The sequence below is a fragment of the Bos indicus genome, chromosome X (genome assembly GCF_029378745.1).
Source record: "Bos indicus isolate NIAB-ARS_2022 breed Sahiwal x Tharparkar chromosome X, NIAB-ARS_B.indTharparkar_mat_pri_1.0, whole genome shotgun sequence".
Lineage (NCBI taxonomy): Eukaryota > Metazoa > Chordata > Mammalia > Artiodactyla > Bovidae > Bos > Bos indicus.
This window is the reverse complement of record NC_091789.1, coordinates 70,178,180-70,200,575: the sequence shown is the minus strand read 5'-3', so window position 1 is coordinate 70,200,575 and position 22,396 is coordinate 70,178,180. Positions and strand designations below refer to the sequence as shown.

Genomic DNA, 22,396 nt, shown 5'->3' with positions numbered 1-22,396 from the left:
TTAAGAGAGGGAGCAGGTCAGAGACCCAGGGCTTTCTTGTTAAACACACACAAGCACACACAGAAAGACACACACATATACCCATACACAAGATAAACACTTGTCCTCAGACAAGGTGTGCCAAAGGGACTGCAGTTCCTGATGCTTTAAGCAGTGACGTGCCACTACTCAGCACACACCAGCCAGTCAGAGATCAGAAGTGTTCAGAAACAGACCCTCCCTTGGCGAATGCAGAGAACTTCAGATGCCACAGACCACAGGGGACCAAGAGCCGTGAGCATGTTTGATATTATGGCACTGACTGGGGACATACATCTGTGGGGCAGGCAGGCAAGTGTGAGAGCCCAGAGCGCTTGCAGATGTCTGTTCCAGTGTCCCTGTGAAAGGTTGTTGCTGAGCCGTGAAAGACACTGGGATTCTTGGCCCGGGGAGGAGAGGAATTCAATCCGGAGCCAGTGACAAGGTTTGATCACTCAGAGCATTTGTGTAATCAAGGTTTATTAAAGTATAAAAGAGGTAGAGAAAGATTCTGACATAGACATCAGAAGGGGGCAGAAAGAGTGCCCCCGCGCTAGTCTTTACAGGAAGTTATATAACGACTAGCAGGCTGCTAATTAGAGAAAGAAAATGTCTCAACACTCAGAGAGTGGCACCAGGCCCCTCACCCACATGTGTCTTGAGATACATTGGCACAAAGTGAGTCATCCTGGGCCATAAAAGGATTGACAAAAATCTTGAAGAAAGGCAGGCTTCCAAGCAAATATGTAGTCTTAATAACACAGATTAGGAGAACAATTTGTATGAGTAAAACATACTGGTTTGTTGAGGCATTCTCAGTTCTGAGTCTTAGGCTGAACCCACTTGAAGAAAGACAAAGTAAATACATAGTTCATTAACATAGCTTCAGAAAAACATTTCCATAAGAAAAACGCATTGGTTGGCTCAAGGTTTGAGAAGAGTTAACTTCACATGGAACCAGGTGTCCTCATGGCAACACAACATTTTAAAAGAAGCCTCCTTTTAACTTTGTATAGAAAGGGGAAAAAATAGGACACTTGTAGTTTGTTTCCTCCTGTCGCTTAAGAGAGAGATGAAAATGTCTGACACTTGCAGCCTATTTCCTCCGTTTGTGGGCCCCTAGCCTTCCTGACTCTTACCCTCTCACTTGTTCCTTCCCAGACTAGCCCTATTGATTGTGCTTCTACCTGACTCTGCATGTGGCGTGACTGGCTCCTTGACCTGCATCGGATTGTGAACAACCACCAACTATCCATCATGATAAGTGAACAAGATGAAGTCTTGCTTAGCTACATGATCGATTTGAAGGTCAGTGAGGGAGAATGAGGACAGGTGGGTAGGAGAGCTGGGTAGGGAAGTGGGGAATCATTTTATGTGGTGTGAGCACTTGGAGTGGAGAAGCAGAAGCCGTTGATACCTGCCCTGTAGGCAAGCTACGGACCCTAGAAACTTGCACATTTCCCCTCCTCCTGGTCCTGGCAGGTGCAGGAACTGAGGCATCCCTAGTCCCGCTGCACACTGCTAAGTTTCTTTTTGCACCAAACCCTATTTCAGGAACACAGTGATCATTAAGGAGGACTACCTTGGCTTTATTGGTACAACCTGCCTCCTAGGGTGGTGTGGGTGGGTGGGGAAGGGAGTGGATGCTACTTCTGTGTGATCCTTCCCTGCCTCCCCTGTCTTCCTCCAGGATACACGCCATGTTATTCCACTCCAGTCCACTGGTTCTGGGTTTATAAAGGGGGAGCTCCAAGCCTCAGGCTGGAAACCAGCATCCATAACTTCCTCAACTGATTGTTCTATCACAACAGCCCAGGACCAAACAGGATTACTGAGATGGGGTTGCACTAGGCCTCCGCAGAATTGGCAATTTGTGTTGGAGTTCTTCGCTGTTCACAAAGAGTTCGGGTCCTGGTGAGCCCCATGCTGACCTTGTTCATGTTGCCAGCAGATAATCAGTGAAGACCTGTGGCTCGACCTCCTGCTGTACTTCCCAGGGAGGTAGATCCTGCCATGAGAGGTTACTGACAGAAACACAGGTTGTGAAGGGATCAAAGGTGGGTCCTGAAGGGACAGCCATGTAGAGGCTGGGACACTGTCCTTTCCCAAATGGGGATGCTCAGGCTCATGCAGGCTGGATGTGGAACCTGGATTCGGGTCATACTGGTAGCAAGTGACAAGCTGAGCCTGGAGGCCTGGGGACTCCATGTGTCCAAGTCTCACTCGAAGAAGCTGTAATTACAAGATGAGAGTCCTAGGTGATTCTGATAGAGACAGGGTGAATCAAGCACCTTAGTCAGAATCACCTTTCCCCAGGTTGAGCCACCCCCAGGCCTCCTGCTGCTCACTGAGTTTGAGATTCCCCTGGGCACTTAAGTCCCGACCTGCCTCCTGGAAAGCACCACCAGTTGGAATGGGTTTCTCTCCATTGTCCCTTGGCACTTTTGTGCTTACTTTGGGGTCTTCTGTGAATTTTCACATCCACGAATTGTCCTCTCACCACCACCACGATGTCAGAAACGATTTAAGGCTGGCTGGTGATAATACTGAACAGCTGGGGGAAGAAGTGGACAGGGATCTCAAAAGGGCAGGACGGTGCCTACTGACACCATCTCCCATATTTCTGGACACAGGCATCTTCAGCTACTGAAACACCTGTGTTCCCTGTTTGTGTTTGTGTCACTGTGCCTTCCTCGTGTGTGTTTACACAGGTTTGCTTATGTCACCTGTGTTTGCTTGTCTTTCTGTGTGTGTGAGCATGTGTCTGGCCCACATCAAACACAGAGATGAAAGTGACAGAACATGAGACTTGGAGGATCAAGAAGGGGAGGCACGAGGCATCCACAGGCTCCAGGAGACTGGTCAGTTTATCTCTGTGGTGCCGCTGTCCAAAACAGGAAAGAGGAAAGGATGGCCAGTGACATCTCCAGACAGTGGTTCCACAATCTACAATTACATCAAGAGACATAAACAAGCTCACAGTTTCTGCTCTGTTGACCCATTTTTTGACTACAGGCCTTTCTCCATGACTGATCTCCTTAACTGGAAACAACACACCCCCTCATACTCTGAAAAGCCCCAAACAGTGATTGGTCTCTTAGAATCCATCTTCCAGACCCACCGCCCCACCTGGGCAGACTGCCTGCAGTATGTCCTCACCCTATTGAATACAGAGGAATGCCGATGAGTCATGACAAAGGCTAGACAATGGCTCCAGGCCAATGCCCCAGGGGGCCAATTAGATGTGGAAAACTGGGCTTGGGAGAACTTCCCAGAGGAAGAGCCTCACTGGTACCCTAACACTGAGGGGGGAAGAAACCAGTTGGAGAAATATCCACAGGCCCTCTCTCCTACAAGGGGTAAAAGATGAGGCTAAAAGCCTACTAACATCGCTAAGACCACTGAGGTGCTACATGAACCAGATGATAGCCTGGACGACTTCTGCAAAAGGCTGTGTGAGGCCTTCTGTGTTTTCAGCCCTTTTGATCCTGAAACCACTAAATATCAATGGATGATAAATTCAGCCTTTGAGGGACAGGCCCAATCGGCCATCTGAAAAAAAAAAAAAAAAAATTACAGAAGTTAGAAGGTTTTCAGATAAAAATGCCACAGAAATTCTTTGCCAACAAAGTATCTGTCAATCACAAGTAAACAGCAAAAAGTGGATGAAGCAAAAAGTCACACCCTTGGCAGCTGCCGTGTCAAAGTGTTCACCCCTGGGGGGACCACACCATAAGGCAAGGGGTCCAGATCCAAAAAGAACAATTCCCCTCAGCCACGATCAGTGTGCCTATTGCAAGGAAAAGGGAGACTGGAGAAATGAGTGCCCAAGTCACCCTGAGAAGAAAACCAAAGCAACAGGTCCACCGAGCTGGTGTCAATGCAAGCCACCTGGCACTAATCTGATCGGGCTAGCTCAAGCAGAATCCAACCAGAGGAGACTTGGACTCTCTCCAACTGGGTCCTCGAGAACCCATTTTCAGAATTCAAGTAGGGGGCCATCCAATGGACTTTATGGTGGACACTGGTCCTGAGCATTCTGTGGTCACCCAGGAGATAGTCCCCTTACTGGGAAAAGAAACTATCACATGATCTGGGGCACAGGCGCCCAGACCCACAGGCACCCAGACCTGCAGGCTGTTTTGCAGTCCTTGACAATGCCGACTGGGGGGCCATGAGGTAGAGCACGAATTCCCCCACTTGCCCAACTGCCCTATTCCCTTGATGGGAAGAGACCTGCTTGTTAAGATGGGGGCCCAGATTTCCATTTCTGCATGATGGGTAACCTCTCCTAAAGCTAGCAGGTCCACCTTCCTCCTTGATTATGACTCTTGCTATAAGGTGAGATGAAGAATGGCGCCTGCATTCCTCCCTTCCAGGAGAAGGGACCATTCTTCCAGAATCAGAGACTGAGTACCCACCAGTTTCAGCCTAGGAAAATGCTCCGGGCCTGGCAAAACCCCTAGCTCCCATCCTGACTGATCTGAAACAGCCTAGGAAAATGCTCCGGGCCTGGCAAAACCCCTAGCTCCCATCCTGACTGATCTGAAAAGAGGAGCTAAGCCTGTTAAACTACAACAGTATCCAATTCCCCGGTAGGCCCAGCTGGGAATCCAGGATCATTTAGACAGACTACTCCATACGGACTTCTGATGAAATGTCAGTCACCCTGGAACACCCCACTACTACCGTGAAGAAGCCAGGGTCGCATGACTACCATCTGGTTCAGGACTTAAGAGCTGTAAACGAGGCAACAATTACTCTGCACCCGGCAGTGTCTAAACTGTACACCCTACTAGGACTGATTCCTTCCACAGCTGAACAGTTTACTTGCTTGCACTTGAAATATGCCTTCTTCTGCCTCCAGCTTGCACCTGTCAGCCAACCACTATTTGCCCCTGAATGGGAAAACCCACACATGGGAAACAAGGAACAGCTCTCTTGGATGAGGCCTCCTCAGGGATTCAAGAACTCCCCTACTCTCTTCAGCAGAGCTTTGGCCACTGACTTCGTGCAATTTCATCGACAGGAGTTAGACTGTGTCCTGCTGAAATAGGTCATTGAGCACAACACAGGCTCGATGCCTAGAAGGAACAAAGACTCTTGTCTCCTTGTTAATGGAAGCTGGATACCAGGTATCAAAGAAAAATGCACAAATCTGTAAAAGACAAGTCAAAGATCTAGGTTTTAACATCATCTGGGGCCAGCGAATGCTGGGAACTGAAAGGAAATGAGCAGTTTATGCCAACCCTCCCCTTACCACTCGCCAGAAGGTCCACGAGGTCCTGGGAGCAGCAGGTTCTGCAGGATATGGATCCCTGGATTTTCAGACCTGGCCAGACCCCTATATGAGGCCCTGAAAGGAGAAGAAAAGGCTCCCCTTGAATGGGAGCCAAGAGGCGGCATCTCAAACAATTAAGGCCAAAGTCTTCGATGCCTCAGCCCTAGAGCTTCCCCACATAACCAGAGTGTTCAGTCTCTGTGGTTGAGGCGGTCCTAAGATGGCAGAGCAATAGGACGGGGAGACCATTTTCTCCCCCAAAAATTCGTCAAAAGAACATTTAAACGCTGAGTAAATTCCACAAAACAACTTCTGAATGCCTGCAGAGGACATCAGGCACCCAGAAAAGCAACCCATTGTCTTTGAAAGGAGGTAGGAAAAAATTTAAAAGATAAAACGAGAGACAAAAGAGGTAGGGATGGAGCTCTGTCCCAGGAAGGGAGTCTTAAAAAGAGAGAAGTTTCCAAACACCAGGAAACCCTCTCACTGCCAAGTCTGTGGTGAGCCTTGGAACCACAGAGGGCAAGATAATTGGGAGGAAATATAAATAAATAATTAAAACCCACAGATTACGTGCCCAATGGTAGCTCCCCCAGCACAGAACAAGGGCAGACACCTGCATCCACCACTAGCAAGCAGGGGCTGGGTAGGGAGGCGCAGGATGCATTGCTTAGAGTAAGGACTGGACCTGAATTCCCTGAGGGCAATCTGAGGGAACTAACTTGGGGTAGCAAACCAGACTGTGAGATAGCTGCCATGCAAAAAGCCCTAACGTAAGACGCCACCAGGCCTGCTCACAGAACAAAGGACTGACTAGAGCTATGCAAAAAGCCCTAACCTAAGACATTGTCAGGCCTGCTCACAGAAGAAAGGACTAAGCAAAGATAGCCGGCTGCGGACCATCCCCCTCTGGTGACAGGCAGCCAGAGCTGGAAGCGGGCAACCAAGGCCCCAGAGAGGCATTATCTACCAAACTGCAAGCAGGCTTCGTTGCTAGCTAAGACTTCTTGGGATTCTGGACGGTCAAGATCCACCTGAGAAGGTGCACCAGTTGTACACCCAGAAAACTGAGTGGCAGGGACGGGGGAGGCGATAAGTCACATCGACTGCGATCGCCAAACACCTGATCACCTGAGCTGCTCGGACCTGGGAAGGGCACAAAACACAGACCCAACCGAGTCTGTACCTCTGAGGACTACCCGAGTACCTGAACCTGAGTGGCTTAAACCTGGGAAGTGCATACAACCCAGGGCCGGCCTCAGTTCCCGGAAGAGCAACCTAGAGCCTAAGCAGTGTAGACAGGGAAAGCACACACGCCGTGAGTGGGGGCAAACCCAGTGTGGCCGAGACACTGCGAGCACACGCCAGTGTTATTTGTTTGCAGTGTTCCTCCCTCCCCACAGCAGGACTGAACAAGTGAGCCTAAAAAAATGTCCACCACTGCCCCCTTGTGTCAGGGCGGAAATCAGACACTGAAGAGACCAGCAAACAGAAGAAGCTAAAACAGAGGGAACCGCCTTGGAAGTGACAGGTGCAACAGATTAAAACCCTGTCGTTAGTACCAACTACATAGGAAGGGGCCTATAGATCTTGAGAAATATAAGCCAAGTCAAGGAACTATCCGAAAACGAACTGACCCCACACTGCCCACAACAACACCAGAGAAAGTCCTAGATATATTTTTACTATTTTTACTATCATTCTTTACTTTTTTTAATATTTAAAAATTTTTAAGTCCTCAATTACTCCTTTAATTTTAATTTTTATAACCTACCATAACTTTGCAAAAAAAAAAGAGAGAGACCATATTTTTAAAGCAAACTTCATATATATATATACTTTATAATTTTTGTGACTTTCCAACCTCTGCTCTAGATTTTTAATCTTTGCTTTTTTGTATTTGTTATCAATCTTGTACCTTTAAGAACCCAATCTTCAGTACCCATTTTTACTTGGGACCGAGATTTCTCTCTCCCGCTTTGGACTCTCTTGACTGCTCTCTCCCCCTTTGGACTCTCCTTTTTCTCCACCAGGTCGCCTCTATTCTATCTCTTCCCTACTCTTTATCTTCTCTACCCAACTCTCTGAATCTCTTTGTGTGTTCCGGACGGTGGAGAACACTTAGGGAACTGATTACTGGCTGGATCTGTCTCTCTCCTTTTAATTCCCCCCTTTATCTTCCTAGCCACCTCTGTCTCCTTCCTCCCTCTTCTCTTCTCTGTATAACTGCGTGAACATCTCTGAGTGGTCCAGACTGTGGAGTGCACATAAGGAAGTGATTACTGGCTAGCTTGCTCTCTCTTTGGATTCCACCCCATCTCATTTGGGTCACCTCTATCTCCCTTCTCCTTCTTCCATTCTCCATGTAACTCTGTGAACCTCTCTGGGTGTCCCTCACTGTGGAGAAAATTTTCATCTTTAACCTAGATATTTTATCAACAGTGCTGTATAGATGGAGAAGTCTTGAGGCTACTGTAAAAATAAGACTGAAAACCAGAAGCAGGAGGCTTAAGTCCAAATCCTTAAAACACCAGAGAACTCCTGACTCCGGGGAATGTTAATCAACAGGAGCTCATCAAACGCCTCCAAACCTACACTGCAACCAAGCACCACCCCGGGGGCAACAAGTTCCAGAGCAAGACATACCACACAAATTCTCCAGCAACACAGAAACACAGCTCTGAACTTCAATATACAGGCTGCCCAAAGTCACTCCAAAAGCATTGACATCTCATAACTCATCACTGGACACTTCATTGCACTCCAGAGAGAAGAAATCCAGCTCCACCCACCAGAACACCGACACAAGCTTCCCTAACCAGGAAACCTTGACAGGCCACCCATACAACCCCACCCACAGCAAGGAAACTCCACAATAAAGAGAACTCCACAAACTGCCAGAATACAGAAGGCCAACCCAAACATAGCAGTCCAAACAAGATGAAGAGACAGAGGAATACCCAGCAGGTAAAGGAACAGGATAAATGCCCACCAAAGCAAAGAGGAAGAGATAGGGAATCTACCTGATAAAGAATTCCAAATAATGATAGTGAAAATGATCCAAAATCTTGAAAATAAAATGAAATCACGGATAAATAGCCTGGAGACAAGGATTGAGAAGATGCAAGAAAGGTTTAACAAGGACCTAGAAGAAATAAAAAAGAGTCAATATATAATGAATAATGCAATAAATGAGATCAAAAACACTCTGGAGGGAATAAATAGTAGAATAACAGAGGCAGAAGATAGGATTAGTGAATTAGAAGATAGAATGGCAGAAATAAATGAATCAGAGAGGAAAAAAGAAAGAAGAATTAAAAGGAATGAGGACAATCTCAGAGACATTTGGGACAATGTTAAATTCGAATCATAGGAGTCCCAGAAGAAGAAGACAGAAAGAAAGAACATGAGAAAATACTTGAGGAGATAATAGTTGAAAACGTCCTTAAAATGGGGAAGAAAATAATCACCCAAGTCCAAGAAACCCAGAGAGTCCCAAACAGGATAAACCCAAGGCGAAACACCCCAAGACACATATTAATCAAATTAACAAAGATCAAATACAAAGAACAAATATTAAAAGAAGCAAGGGAAAAGCAATAAATAACACACATGGGGATTCCCATAAGGATAACAGCTGATCTTTCAATAGAAACTCTTCAGGCCAGGAGGGAATGGCAGGACATACTTAAAGTGATGAAAGAAAATAACCTACAGCCCAGATTACTGTACCCAGCAAGGATCTCATTCAAATATGAAGGAGAAATCAAAAGCTTTACAGACAAGCAAAAGCTGAGAGAATTCAGCACCACCAAACCAGCTCTCCAATAAATGCTAAAGGATCTTCTCTAGACAGGAAACATAGGAAGGGTGTGTAAACTCGAACCCCAAGCAATAAAGTAAATGGCAATGGGATCATACTTATCAATAATTACCTTAAACATAAATGGATTGAATGCCCCAACCAAAAGACAAAGACTGGCTGAATGGAAACAAAAACAAGACCCCTATATAAGCCTGCAATATATCTTTAACTAAACTCTTCTGAGAGGCTGACTCTGGTGGAGCTGGATTTTGAACTTCACTAATGGACATGTGCTCAGTGTGCAGCTCCATATTCCTCCTGCCCTCTTACAGTATCTTCTTTGGTGAGATCATTCAGCATATGACTAAAGTTGGTACCTTGGACCATCATGGTCCATTTCCACTAGCCCTTGATAACCACATTCAACTCGCTGTTTCTATAACTCAGGTATTTTAACTAACAATATCACGGGATGATAAAGTTTTTGTCTTCCTCCAGCTGAAATATTTTACTTAGCGTAATGTCCCTAATGACATTGCAAATGGGGGAACCATTTATTTATTCACTGCTGGAGGTGTAGTTGCATTGCAATATTTTAAAATCAATTTGTGTTTGATTATAGTTACTTTATACTGTTGTACTAGTTTCTGCTGTACATCAGTGTGAATCAAGTATATGCTTACATAGATCCCTTCATGTTGGACTGTCTTCCCATTTGTGTCACTACAGAGCACTGAATAGAATTCCTTGTGTTTTTCTTTCTTATTTTGTCAGTAATTTAAATTGATTTCTTTATTTTAACTGGAGGATGATGACTCTACAACATTGTGATGGTTTTTGCCATACATCAACCTTAGTAAGCCACAGGTACACATGTGTCCAAAACATCCTTAAGCCCACCCCACATCCCTCCCCACCCTATTCCTCTGGGTTTTTCTGGATCACTGGCTTTGGATGCCCAGCTTCATGCATATGTACACCTGAAGGATGATTTTCCTGCAAGAAATATTCACTTTTCTATGTTTTACATATTAAAATATGGGTGCAGAGATTTCTACATGAAATACAAAATCTGCATTTCACTTTTGAAAATCTAGTTGTATGTTTTTGGTCATGATACATGGTTTATGGGATGTCACACATCTGGATGTCTGTGCACACTTTTTCCTACAAGAATATGAAATTGTGTATATCTCACATAGGACAATTTGAGCATACATTTTCTTGCTTGAAATATGGAACTTTATATATTTTCCATATGAAAATCTCCATTAAGAACTTCTGACATGAAGTATGTTCTCAATAGTTCAAATATGAAAGCATGATGCAAATTTTCACTCATGAAATAGAAACTTTGTACATTTCAAAAATGAAAACCTAGATACAGATTATCTCACTTGAAATTTGGTATATTTTATACTTCACACAAAGATATTTGGGTGCAGATTTCCTTGATCTACATATGCAATACTCTACTATTTCACATATGAATATATGAGTGCTGTTATTTCTGCACTAAATATATGTAATTCTCTATAGTTCACATTTGAAAATCTAGGCACAGATTGCCCTGCATGATATATGGAATACACTCTATGAAAATCTGGGAAAAGATTTCCTGATGGAAATATTGACTTCTTTATGTTACATTTATGAATATCTGTGAGAACATTTTCCTACACAATATATGGAATTCTCCATGTTAAACCTTTGAATATATGGACATTCGTTTTCCTACATTAAATATTAAATTCTCTCTAAAAAACATATGAAAATATTGGCATGGCTTTTGTGGGCATAGATTTTCAAATGTGGAATACAGAATTCTGTATGTTTCACACGTGGCAATCAGTGTGCAGATTTTCTTAAATGAAATATGGAATCACATGTATTTTACAGGTGATAATTGGAACAAAGATTTTCTGCTATATTGACATATGGGATTCTGTATATTTCAAATATGAAAATCTTAATTGAGATTTTCTGACATACGTATGTAATTTTCTATATTTCACATTATAGAAATCAGGGAACCGATTTTCCTTCATGAATTAGGACATCTCTACACTTCACAAATAGAAATCTGTGAACAGATTTTCATACATGTCATATGAGATTTTTCACATTTAATATAAGAAAATCTTGGCCCAGATATTTGTACAAAAATAAGGAAATCTTTATGCTTCATATATGAAAATATGAGTGCCAATATTCCCATATGAAATGTGGAATTCTCTATCATTTGAAATAGAGCCATCCATTTTCTATGTATCACATATGAACATCTCTGCTCAAATTTTCCTAGAGGAAGTGTTGAACATTATGTGTATCGCATAGGAAAACCTGTGTGCCAATTTCCCCATATGCAATCTGGAATTGTGTATATTTAAGATATCTATCAAATGCTGTGTACCAATTTTACTACATAAAATATGGAATTCTGTATATTTCAGGCATGAAAATCATTGTGACTGTTTTACTCTATGAAAAATAGAATTCCCTATATGTTACATATAAAAATCTCAATGCTGATTTTACTACAAGAAGTATTGAATTTTTTATTTCACTTTATTAAAAATTGTATGCAGAGATTTTTACATGAAATATGGAATTCTATATAATTCCTATATGAAAACCTGGGCGGTGATTTTCTTACATTAAATATGGGATACTCCACATTTCACACATGAACATCTAGGCATTGCTGTTCTTAACATATGGAGATCCAATATGGTATTACCCCAATTTCACAAGTGAAAATATTGGCACCACTGTTTCTTCATGAAATATGGACTTCTTTGCATTCCTCATACATATATCAAGACAATGATTTTCTGCCAGGAAATATGGAATTCTCTATATTCCCTATATCAAAATCTAGGCGCTAATGCTCCTTCATGGAATTTGAACTTTGGTATAGTTCACATTTGAAGATCAGAAAGTAGATTTTCCTATAAGAAATATGGAAATCTCTATATTTTGTATGAACCAGTCGTTCTTCGTGTACTGCCACATGTTCCCTGTTTGCATTTGTGTCCCTTTCCCTTACATGGGTGTGTTTGTGTTGCATGTCTGTGTGTGTGTGTGTGTGTGTGCATGGGTCCTTCCCACTGCAGACTCAGAGACGAAGGTGACAGAACATGAGATATGGAGCAACCAGAAGAGGAGGCACGAGGGGTTCACAGACTAGGGGAAACTTGTCCATGCATCTCTTTGATGCCCCTGTCCAGGACAGGAATGAGGAAAGGATGACAGGTGATAACACTGAACAGTGACTCTGCAAATCTGCAGTTACATCAAGAGGCATAAACAAGCCCACAGTTTCTGCTGTGTTGTGTGTTTGTATCAGTAAGCAGTGGTGGGGGGTTTGAGGAGTCACCCAGAGGAAATAAATCACAAGTGATGTGGGGATTTAAAACCACTGTCTGTGGACCCCTCAGTCTGTGGTGCATTGGCTACCCTGTGGAAATGCTGGACGAGGTTAGGGCAGGACCCCCGATTTTGAAGAGGCCAGGGTCCTTTGGAAAAAGGAAGAGACTGGAAGGAGGAGGATGGGCATGAGAGCCAGCTTCACTGCAGATTGTTCCACACATGTGAGAAGGAGATCTGGGAAAGTCCTGGGCTAGTGCTGCCTAGGATCAGCCTGTCAGCCAGCACATTCCCTCTCCAAGTGTGTTACATATTGGCACCATGCAAGGCAAATGACATGCTAAGCTAGGCTCTCAGGGTGAACCCCCAGGCATCCTAGGAGAGACAGGCTGTGAGCGTGGAATCTGTTTGGGCACTTCCAGCTACCTGGCAGTGCAGAAAGGTGAGGAAATTGCAGGTGTGGGGTGTGTGTGTGAGTGCCCCACTGCCAGCATCTTCCTGTGAGGGAGGGAACAGGGATGAAGCAAGGATGGCAGGGTATTTGCATGCAGGGACCCTGGGACAGTGAGAGACAGGTTCCAGTTCAGAGCCTGCTCTATTTAGGCTCCAGGCATTAGTGAATAGCAGTCATGAGGAAGACACCTCCTTTAAAGGGGCCCTTCATTTTTCTGAGTGTGCTGCTGCACCCTGGATCCCTTGCCGAAAGGATAGGCAGTTAGAAAGCACCAGTGCGAAGTCAGTGACAATGAAAAAGAGCCAAGAAACAGAATGGGGTGGATTCCCAGGCACAGAAGAGGGGGCAGGGCTACAGCCCCTTGGACACCCAGCTACAAAGATCTTTCTGTCCTTCTCAACTGTAGCAGCATTTTTTCCCCAAAATGACCAGGGGCATGAGCACATCTTGCTTTTTATGTAAGCTTTGGTTGACTGATGGGACTGCAGCATAAACAGCTGCTACCTGCAGAGTTTGCCAGTTTAAAACATTACTCTTTATACTCTTCACAGAACGCTTGGATATCAGGACTATGCAAAGGATGGTTTCAGTTGATCCTTCCCTGCTCCCCTAACCCAGACCCACTGGGCTGGAGAGACAGGATAGGCTGTTTTGTGTTCTCAACCTGGAGGCTTAATGAGAACAGCACCACTTTGAAATGGCCTGTATATGCTAAATGGGTAGACTTCAATGCCTTTGGCACCGGTGAGTCATGGCCCTTAATGGAGAGCTGTCTTTAGTTCTCACTGACTCGCATTCAAGCATGTTTCATGGAGTTCCCTCATGCCAGCTAGAGCATGCCCCCGTTCTCCCCTTGTCCAAAGTGTGGCCAAGCCACCGTAGTCCTGCGCAGTGTTCATGTTCACCATGTGAGGGAGGGAGGGACACCTGTCTCCTTCTGTAGTTTAGGAGAGACTGCCTGTGTTTGCCTCTAAGTTTGAGAAAGCATTACCCAGCTGTGTGAACTGACAAAGTCAGATCTCCCGTGGGTGCAACTCACACAGGAGGAGAGCTTTGGCTTTATGCCTAGGTTAAGTGTCTTTTATGACAGCTGGTGTCCAGAGAGTGGCAGACGGCAGCAGCACCAGTCAGAGAGGCAGAGACACACAGACACAAGCCCCTACTACACACAAAGAAAGATGGACAGAGAAACAGTGTGTGCCAGAAGCAGAGACAGAGATAGAGAGAGCTCTGTACCCTGTGGCTCTGGTGCCCCTGAGCAAAGGAGCTCAACTGTATCAAACTGCATTTGTACCCAGTCTCCTATCATCCAGACCACATCAGGTCCTCTGCTCAATGAAGGAAACTACCCAGCCATATTGCTCCCCTGCCTTTGATGGGACACTTTGGGAGAACACCCAGAGGTTAAAGGTCCTGTGAGAAACAGGAGTGTGTTTTTTGGATATGGAAGTGGGAATTCATGGTTTGAATTTCTGGAGGCCAAGGAAATGGCAGCTTGCACCTGAGTTTTGCCAGATGGAAGTCAGGCAATGTGCCTGGAGGTGGATGCTCAGTGAAGCAGAGGCTTCACGTGGCTCACTGGAGACCTGTAAACCGTGGGTGGGGGTGGGGGGATGGGCTGGAGGGGTGAGAGGGGAGGGGTTGGTGTGGGCCCAGGGGGAGGGGTGGGAGTGTGTCTGAGGCGACTCCCTTTGGTCTAGGAGCATATCCATAGAGTGTGATGCCTACTACCCTCTCTGACAATGGCTGAGATTGGGCCCAGCAGCCTGGGAGTGGTTCAAAGCTCCAGCAGCCTAGGGGACCCGATAGCCTGGGCAATCTAGTTGCCCCACGCATCTTGCTCCAGGTGGTCCCCGACCACATTCTTCAGTCTCAGGGCACCCCCAGAAGGAGGAGGCTATGGCCACTGGGTGACCATGAAGCATTACATCGGCTGTGCAGGCCACCTGCTGTTCTGTCATGTCCAACCCCTTCACAGCTGCACCAACTCAAGCCACAGCCAGGGACACGTCCAGAGTGAGATGCTGCGAGAAGATGGCGGCAGCACCCCGGGACTCTGGATCTTCTTAGCTGTGAGGCCAAGTCTTCAGGGGATGGAGGCCCTGGGTCCTGCCATCCTGGTTAGGGTGTCAGGGACCTTGAGGCACCAGCTGGTGCACCAAACAAGGAGGCAGCTCTCTTCAGAGTGGAGGTGAAGAAAGGAAGGTGAGGCCCTGTAAGAGGGAGAGTTCACAGGGATCAGACAAGAGGTCAGGCTGCTGGTGAAAGAAGACAGCACGGAGGAGGTGGAAGTGTTGGCGGACATGGACCACGAGCAGTTGTGCTTGCAGGAGCCAGAGGGGAAGCCGGAAGAGCATAGCCAGGAACTGCAAGGCCAGGAGCCCCGAGTGATCTACCGGCCCATGCTGGAGGGGCTGGAGTCACTGGCGGCCCTTCAGACAGTGGGTTTAACTCTGGGAATGTGAAAGATCACAGGGCCTACGTTCGTATCAGGTGGATCAACCGTCAGAGGAGGAAGGGTCACTTGGTTCAGAGATGCGCCATCTTCCAGGGCATTGCAGCCTTCTGGAACCAAGCCCTATCCTGATTGCTATTCCTCGGAGTCAGCTGCTCAGGAAGAGGAGAAGGACCAGTAACAGGAATAGAGATGGGAACAAGGGCACAGGCAAGGTGAGGGGTGGCCGAGGGAACTGGGTGCTGAGGGTGTCGAGGTCCAAAGATACAGCAGAGGCAGAATTTGCGAATGGCCAAAACAGCTGTAAGTGTCTGAGCCGTGACTTTGGGTGACTCCTTTTGGCCTGCATCTGAAGAGGAGCAGTACCCTGGGGGTGGGGATTCTATGTCAGGAGTGACCAGAAACATCAGGCAAGAGTAGCATTCCCAGAGAGTTATTATTGTATTTGTGGATAATCCCAGGAATTAACAGAGACAGTGCGAGTCCCACAACCCCTCCCGGTCAGTCAGAGCCCCTGTAGTTGTTCCCACTAGTGCAGTACAGAAGCAGGAGGTTTTCCACACCCAAGGTAGAGATGGAAGGGGCTACTGGCTGGTATGTTGTAAGTGCCAGATGACTCCAGACACATCCTTGTGAAGACATGGAGCAGGTCAGAGACTTGGGGCTTTCTTTTTAAACACAGATACCCATACAAACACACACACTTGCCCGCAGATAAGGTGTGCCAAAAGGACTGTAATTCCTGACGTTTTAAGCAGTGAAATGCCACTACTCAGCACACTCCAGCCAGTCAGAGATCAGAAGTGGTCAGAAACAGACCCTCCCTTGGCGAACGCAGACAACTTCAGACGCCAAAGACCAGTGCAGACCAAGAGCCGTGAGCATGTTTGATGTTATGACACTGGCTGGGCAGTGTTATGACACTGGGGCGGGCAGGCAAGGGTGAGTGCCCGGAGTGCTTCCAGATATCTGTTCCAGTGTCCCTGTGAAAGGCTGTTGCTGAGCCATGAAAGACGCTGGGATTCTTGGCCTGGGGAGGAGAGGAATTCAGTCCAGGGCCAGTGACAAGATTTGATCACTCAGAGCTTTTGTGTAATCAAGTTTTATTAATGTATAAAAGAGAGAGTAAGATTCTGACATAGATATCAGAAGGGGGAGAAAGAGTGTCCCCCGCCCTCTGCTAGTCTTAGCAGGAAGTTATATACCGACTAGTAGGCTGCTATGCAGAAGGCAATGGCACCCACTCCAGTACTCTTGCCTGGAATATCCCCTGGATGGAGGAGCCTGGTAGGCTGCAGTCCATGGGGTCGCTACGAGTCGGACACGACTGAGCGACTTCACTTTCACTTTTCACTTTCATGCATTGGAGAAGGAAATGACAACCCACTCCAGTGTTCTTGCCTGGAGAATCCCAGGGATGGGGGAGCCTGGTGGGCTGCCGTCTGTGGGGTCATACAGAGTTGGACACGACTGAAGTGACTTAGCAGCAGCAGCAGGCTGCTAATCAGAGAAAGGAAATGTCTCAACACTCAGAGAGTGGCACCAGGCCCCTCACCCACAACATGTATCTTGAGATAACATTGGCACAAGGTGAGTCATCCTGGGCCATAAATGGATTGACATGAATCTTGAAGAAAGGCCGGTTTCCAAGCAAATACATAGTCTTATTAACATAGATTAGGAGAACACTTGTATGAGTAAAACATACTGGTTTGTTGAGGCATTCTCAGTTCTGAGTCTTAGACTGAACCCACTTAAAGAAAGACAGAGTCTAGAGTAAATACATAGTTCATTAACATAGCTTCAGAAAAACATTTCCATAAGAAAAATGCTTTGGTTGGCTCAAGGTTTAAGCAAAGTTAAGTTCAGGTGGACCCAGGTGTCCTCATGGCAACACAGCATTTTAAAAGAAGCCTCCTTTTAATTTTCTATAGAAAAGGGGAAAAAAAATCTGACACTTGTAGTTTGTTTCCTCCTGCTGCTTAAGAGAGAGATAAAAATGTCTGACACTTGAAGCCTATTTCCTCCGTTTGTGGGCCCCTAGCCTTCCTGACTCTTACCCTCTCACTTGTTCCTTCCCAGACTAGCCCTGTTGTTTGTGGCTTTACCTGGCCCTGCATGTGGCATGACTGGCTCCTTGACTTGCATCAGATTGTGAACAACCGCCAACTATCCATCATGATCAGTGAACAACATTAAGTCTTGCTTAGCTACATGATCGATGAAGGTCAGTGAGGGAGAATGAGGACAGGTAGGGGAGCTGGGCACGGAAGTGGGGGATTATCTTATGTGGCGTGAGCACGTGGAGTGGAGAAGCAGAAGCTGTTGATGCCTGCTCTGCAGGCAAGCTGCAGACCTTAGAAACTTGTACATTTCCCCTCCTCCTAGTCCTGGCAGGTGCAGGAAGTGAGGCATCCCTGGTCCCACTGCATGCTTCTAATTTGCTTTTCGGAGCAAACCCTACTTCAGGAACACAGTGATCGTTAAGGAGTACTACCTTGACATCACTGGTACAATCTGCCTCCCAGGGTGGTGTGGGTGGGTGGGGCAAGAGTGGATGCTCCTCCTGCACGATCCTTCCCTGCCTCCCCTGTCTTTCTCCAGGATGTGTGCCCTGTAATTCCACTCCAGTCCACTGGTTCTGGGATTATAAACGAGGACCTCCAAGCCACAGGCTGGAAACCAGCAGTCTTAACTTCCTCAACTGGTTGTTAGATCACAACCAGCCCAGGGTCAAACAGGATTGCTGAGATGGCGTTGCTCTGGGCCTCTGCAGAATTGGCGATTTGTGTTGGAGTTCTTCGCTGTTCACGAAGTGTTCGGATCCTGGTGAGCTCCATGCTGACCTTGTTCGTGTTGCCAGCAGATAATCAGTGAAGACCTGTGGCTCAACCTCCTTAAGTACTTCCTAGGGAGGTAGATCCTGCCATGAGAGGTTACTGACAGAAAACTAGGTTGTGAGGGGATCAAAGTGAGCCCTGAAGGGACAGCCATGTAGAGGCTGGGATACTCTCCTTTCCCAAATGGGGATGCTCAGGCTCATGCAGGCTGGATGTAGAGCCTGGATTCGGGTCATACTGATAGCAAGTGACAAGCTGAGACTGGAGGCTTGGGGACTCCATGTTTCCAAGTCTCACTTGAAGAAACTCTGATTACAAGATGAGAGAGTCCTAGGTGATTCTGATACAGACAGGGTGAATCAACCACCTTTATCAGAATCATCTTTCCCCAGGTTGAGCCACCCCCAGGCCTCCTGCTGCTCACTGAGTTTGAGATTCCCCTGGGCCCTTAAGCCCAGACCTTCCTCCTGGAAAGCACCACCAGTTGGAATGGGTTTCTCTCCACTGTCCCTTGGCACTTCTGCGCTGACTTTGGGGTCTTCTGTGAATTTCCACATCCACCAATTGGCCTCTCCTCACAACCACAATGCCAGAAACGACCTAAGGCTGGCTGGTGATAATACTGAACAGCTGGGGGAAGAAATGGACAGGGATCCCAAAAGGGCAGGACACAGTGCCTACTGACACCATCTCCCATATTTCTGGACACAGGCATCTTCAGCTACTGAAACACCTGTGATCCCTGCTTGTGTTTGTGTCACTGTGCCTTCCTCGTGTGTGTTTACACAGGTATACTTATGTCACCTGTGTTTGCATGTCTTTCTGTGTGTGTGCATGTGTCTGGCCCACATCAGATGCAGAGATGAAGGTGACAGAACACAAGACTTGGAGGAACAAGAAGAGGAGACACGAGGCATCCACAGGCTCAGGGAAAATGGTCAGTGTATCTCTGTGGCTCCCTTGTCCAAAACAGGAACGAGGAAAGGATGGCCAGTGACATCTCCGGACACTGGTTCCACAAATCTACAATTACATCAAGAGACATAAACAAGCTCACAGTTTCTGCTATGTTGACCCGTTTTTTTTTTTTTTTTTTTTTAAACTACCAGCCTTTTTCCATGACTGATCTCCTTAACTGGAAACAGCACAGCCCCTCATGTTCTAAAAAGCCCCAAGCAGTGACTGGTCTCTTAGAATCCATCTTCCAGACCTACCGCCCCAGCTGGGGAGACTGCCTGCAGTATCTACTCACCCTATTCAATACAGAGGGATGCTGATGAGTCATGACAAAGGCTGGAAAATGGCTCCAGGCCAATGCCCCAGAGGGCCGATTAGATGTGGAGAACTGGGCTTGGAAGAACTTCCCAGAGGAAGAGACTTGCTGGTATCCCAATGCTGAGGGGGGAAGAAACCAGTTGGAGAAATATTGACAGTCCCTCTCTCCTACAAGGGGTAAAAGATGGGGCGAAGAAGCCTGCTAACGTGGCTAAGACCACTCTGGTGCTACATGAACCAGATGAAAGCCTGGCCAGGTTCTGCAAAAGGTTGTGTGAGGCCTTATGGGTTTTCACCCCTTTTGATCTTGAAATTCCTGAAAATAAACGGATGATAAATTCAGCCTTTGAGGGACAGGCCCAATCGGACATCTGAAAAAAAAAAAAAAAAAATTACAGAAGTACAAGGGTTTGCAGGTAAAAAGGCCACAGAACTGCTTCACCAACAAAGTCTTTGTCAATCACAGATCAGATCAGTTGCTCAGTCGTGTGCAACTCTTTGCGACCTCATGAATCGCAGCATGCCAGGCCTCCCTGTCCATCACCAACTCCTGGAGTTCACTGAGACTCACGTCCATCAAGTCGGCGATGCCATCCAGCCATCTCATCCTCTGTCGTCCCCTTCTCCTCTTGTCCCCAATCCCTCCCAGCATCAGAGTCTTTTCCAATGAGTCAACTCTTCGCATGAGGTGGCCAAAGTACTGGAGTTTCAGCTTCAGCATCAGTCCTTCCAAAGAAATCCCAGGGCTGATCTCCTTCAGAATGGGCTGGTAAACAGCAAAAAGTGGATGAAGCAAAAAGTCGCACCCTTGGTAGCTGCCCTGTCAAAGCATGCACCCCCGGTGGGACCACACCATAAAGCAAGGGGTCCAGATCCAAAAAGCACAATTCCCCTCAGCCACGATCAGTGTGCCTATTCCAAGGAAAAGGGACACTGAGAAAATGAGTGCTCCAGTCGCTCTGAGAAGAAAACCAAAGCAGCAGGCTCACCAAGCAGGTATCAACCTGAGCCACAGGGCACTAATCTGATCGGGCTAGCTCAAGCAGAATTCAAGTAGAGGGGACTGGACTCTTTCCAACTGGGTCCCAGAGAGCCCATGGTCAGAATTAAAATAGGGGGACATCCAATCGACTTTATGGTGGACACGGGTGCTGAGCATTCCCAGGTCACCCAGGAGATAGTCCCCTTATCAGGAAAAAGAAACTACCATCATCGGGTGCACAGGTGCCCAGACTGACAGGCACCCAGACCTGCAGGCCATTTTGCAGTCCTTGACAATGCCGACTGGGAGGCCATGAGGTAGAGCACGAATTCCTCTATTTGCCTGACTGCCCAATTCCCTTGATAAGAAGAGACCTGCTTGCTAAGATGGGGGCCCAGATTTCCTTTTCTGCTGATGGGTAACCTCTCCTAAATCTAACAGGCCCACTCTGCTCCTTGATTATGACTCTTGCTCTAAGGTGAGAAGAAGAATGGCACCTGTATTCCTCCCTTCTAGGAGAAGGGACCATTCCTTCGGAATCAGAGACTGAGTACCCACCTGTTTGGGCCAAGGAAAATGCTCCCGGTCTGGCAAAACCCCTTGCTCCCATCCTGATTGATCTGAAACCAAGAGCACAGCCTGTAAAACTACAACAGCATCTGATTCCCCAGTAGGCCTGGCTGGGAATCAAGGCTCATTTAGACAGACTACTCCAAACATGGACTTCTGATGAAATGCCAGTCACCCTGGAACACCCCACTACTACCCGTGAAGAAGCCAGGGATGCAAGACAACCATCTGGTTCAGGACTTAAGAGCATAATCAAGGCAACAATTACTCTGCTCCTGGCAATGCCTAAACCGTACACCCTACTAAGACTGATCCCTTCCACAGCTGAATGGTTTACTTGCTTGCACTTAAAAGATGCCTTCTTCTGCCTCCAGCTTGCACCTGTCAGCCAACCACTATTTGCTGCTGAATGGGAAAACTCACACATGGGAAACAAGGAACAGCTCTCTTGGACGAGGCCTCCTCAGGGTTTCAAGAACTCCCCTACTCTCTTCAGCAGAGCTGTGGCCACTGACTTCATGCAATTTCCTGGTCAGGACTTAGACTGTGTCCTGCTGAAATAGGTCATTGAGCACAACACAGGCTCGATGCCTAGAAAGACAAAGGCCCTCGTCTCCTTGCTAATCAAAGCTGGGTACTGTTATCAAAGAAAAATATACAAATCTGTAAAAGACAAGTCAAATATCTAGGTTTTAACATCATCTGGGGCCAGCGAATGCTGGGAACGGAAAGGAAACAAGCAGTTTGCGCCAATGCTACCCCTACCATTCACCAGAAGGTCCACGAGCTCCTGGGAGCAGCAGGATTCTGCAGGATATGGATCCCTGTATTTTTCAGACCTGGCCAGACCCCTCTATGAGGCCCTGAAAGGAGAATAAAAGGCTCCCCTTGAACGGGAGCCAAGAGGCAGCACTTTAAACAATTTAGGCCAAAGTCTCCGATGCCTCAGCCCTCAAGCTTCCCAATGTAACCAGAGAGCTCAATCTCTGTGTTCATGAAAAGTACAAAATGGCCTTGGGAGTCTTGACCCAAAAATTCAGGCCTTGGCAAAGGCCGGTGGCCTACTTGTCTAAATAGATAGCCACGCTACCTTCGAGCAGTAGCAGCCACCTCCTTGCTAGGGAGAGAGGCTGACAAATTAATGTTGGGGCAAAACCTAAATGTTAAGGTCATACACTCAGTTGTAACCCTGTTGGATAGCAGAGGCCACCACTGGCTCACACATGCACAAATGACTCAGTATCAAGGGTTACTATGTGAATATCCACAGTAAAACTGGAAGTTGTACAAACTCTAAAATCAGCTATCTTTCTAACAAAAGAAGCAGGGCCCTTGGAACAGGATTGC

The 22,396-nt window shown here is 46.7% G+C and overlaps 1 pseudogene; it reads left to right on the top strand.

The window, feature by feature from the left end:
• The first annotated feature begins 1,215 nt into the window (after positions 1 to 1,215).
• LOC139181531 (testis-specific Y-encoded protein 1-like) lies at positions 1,216 to 18,259 on the top strand (annotated as a pseudogene).
• Positions 18,260 to 22,396: the final 4,137 nt, after the last annotated feature.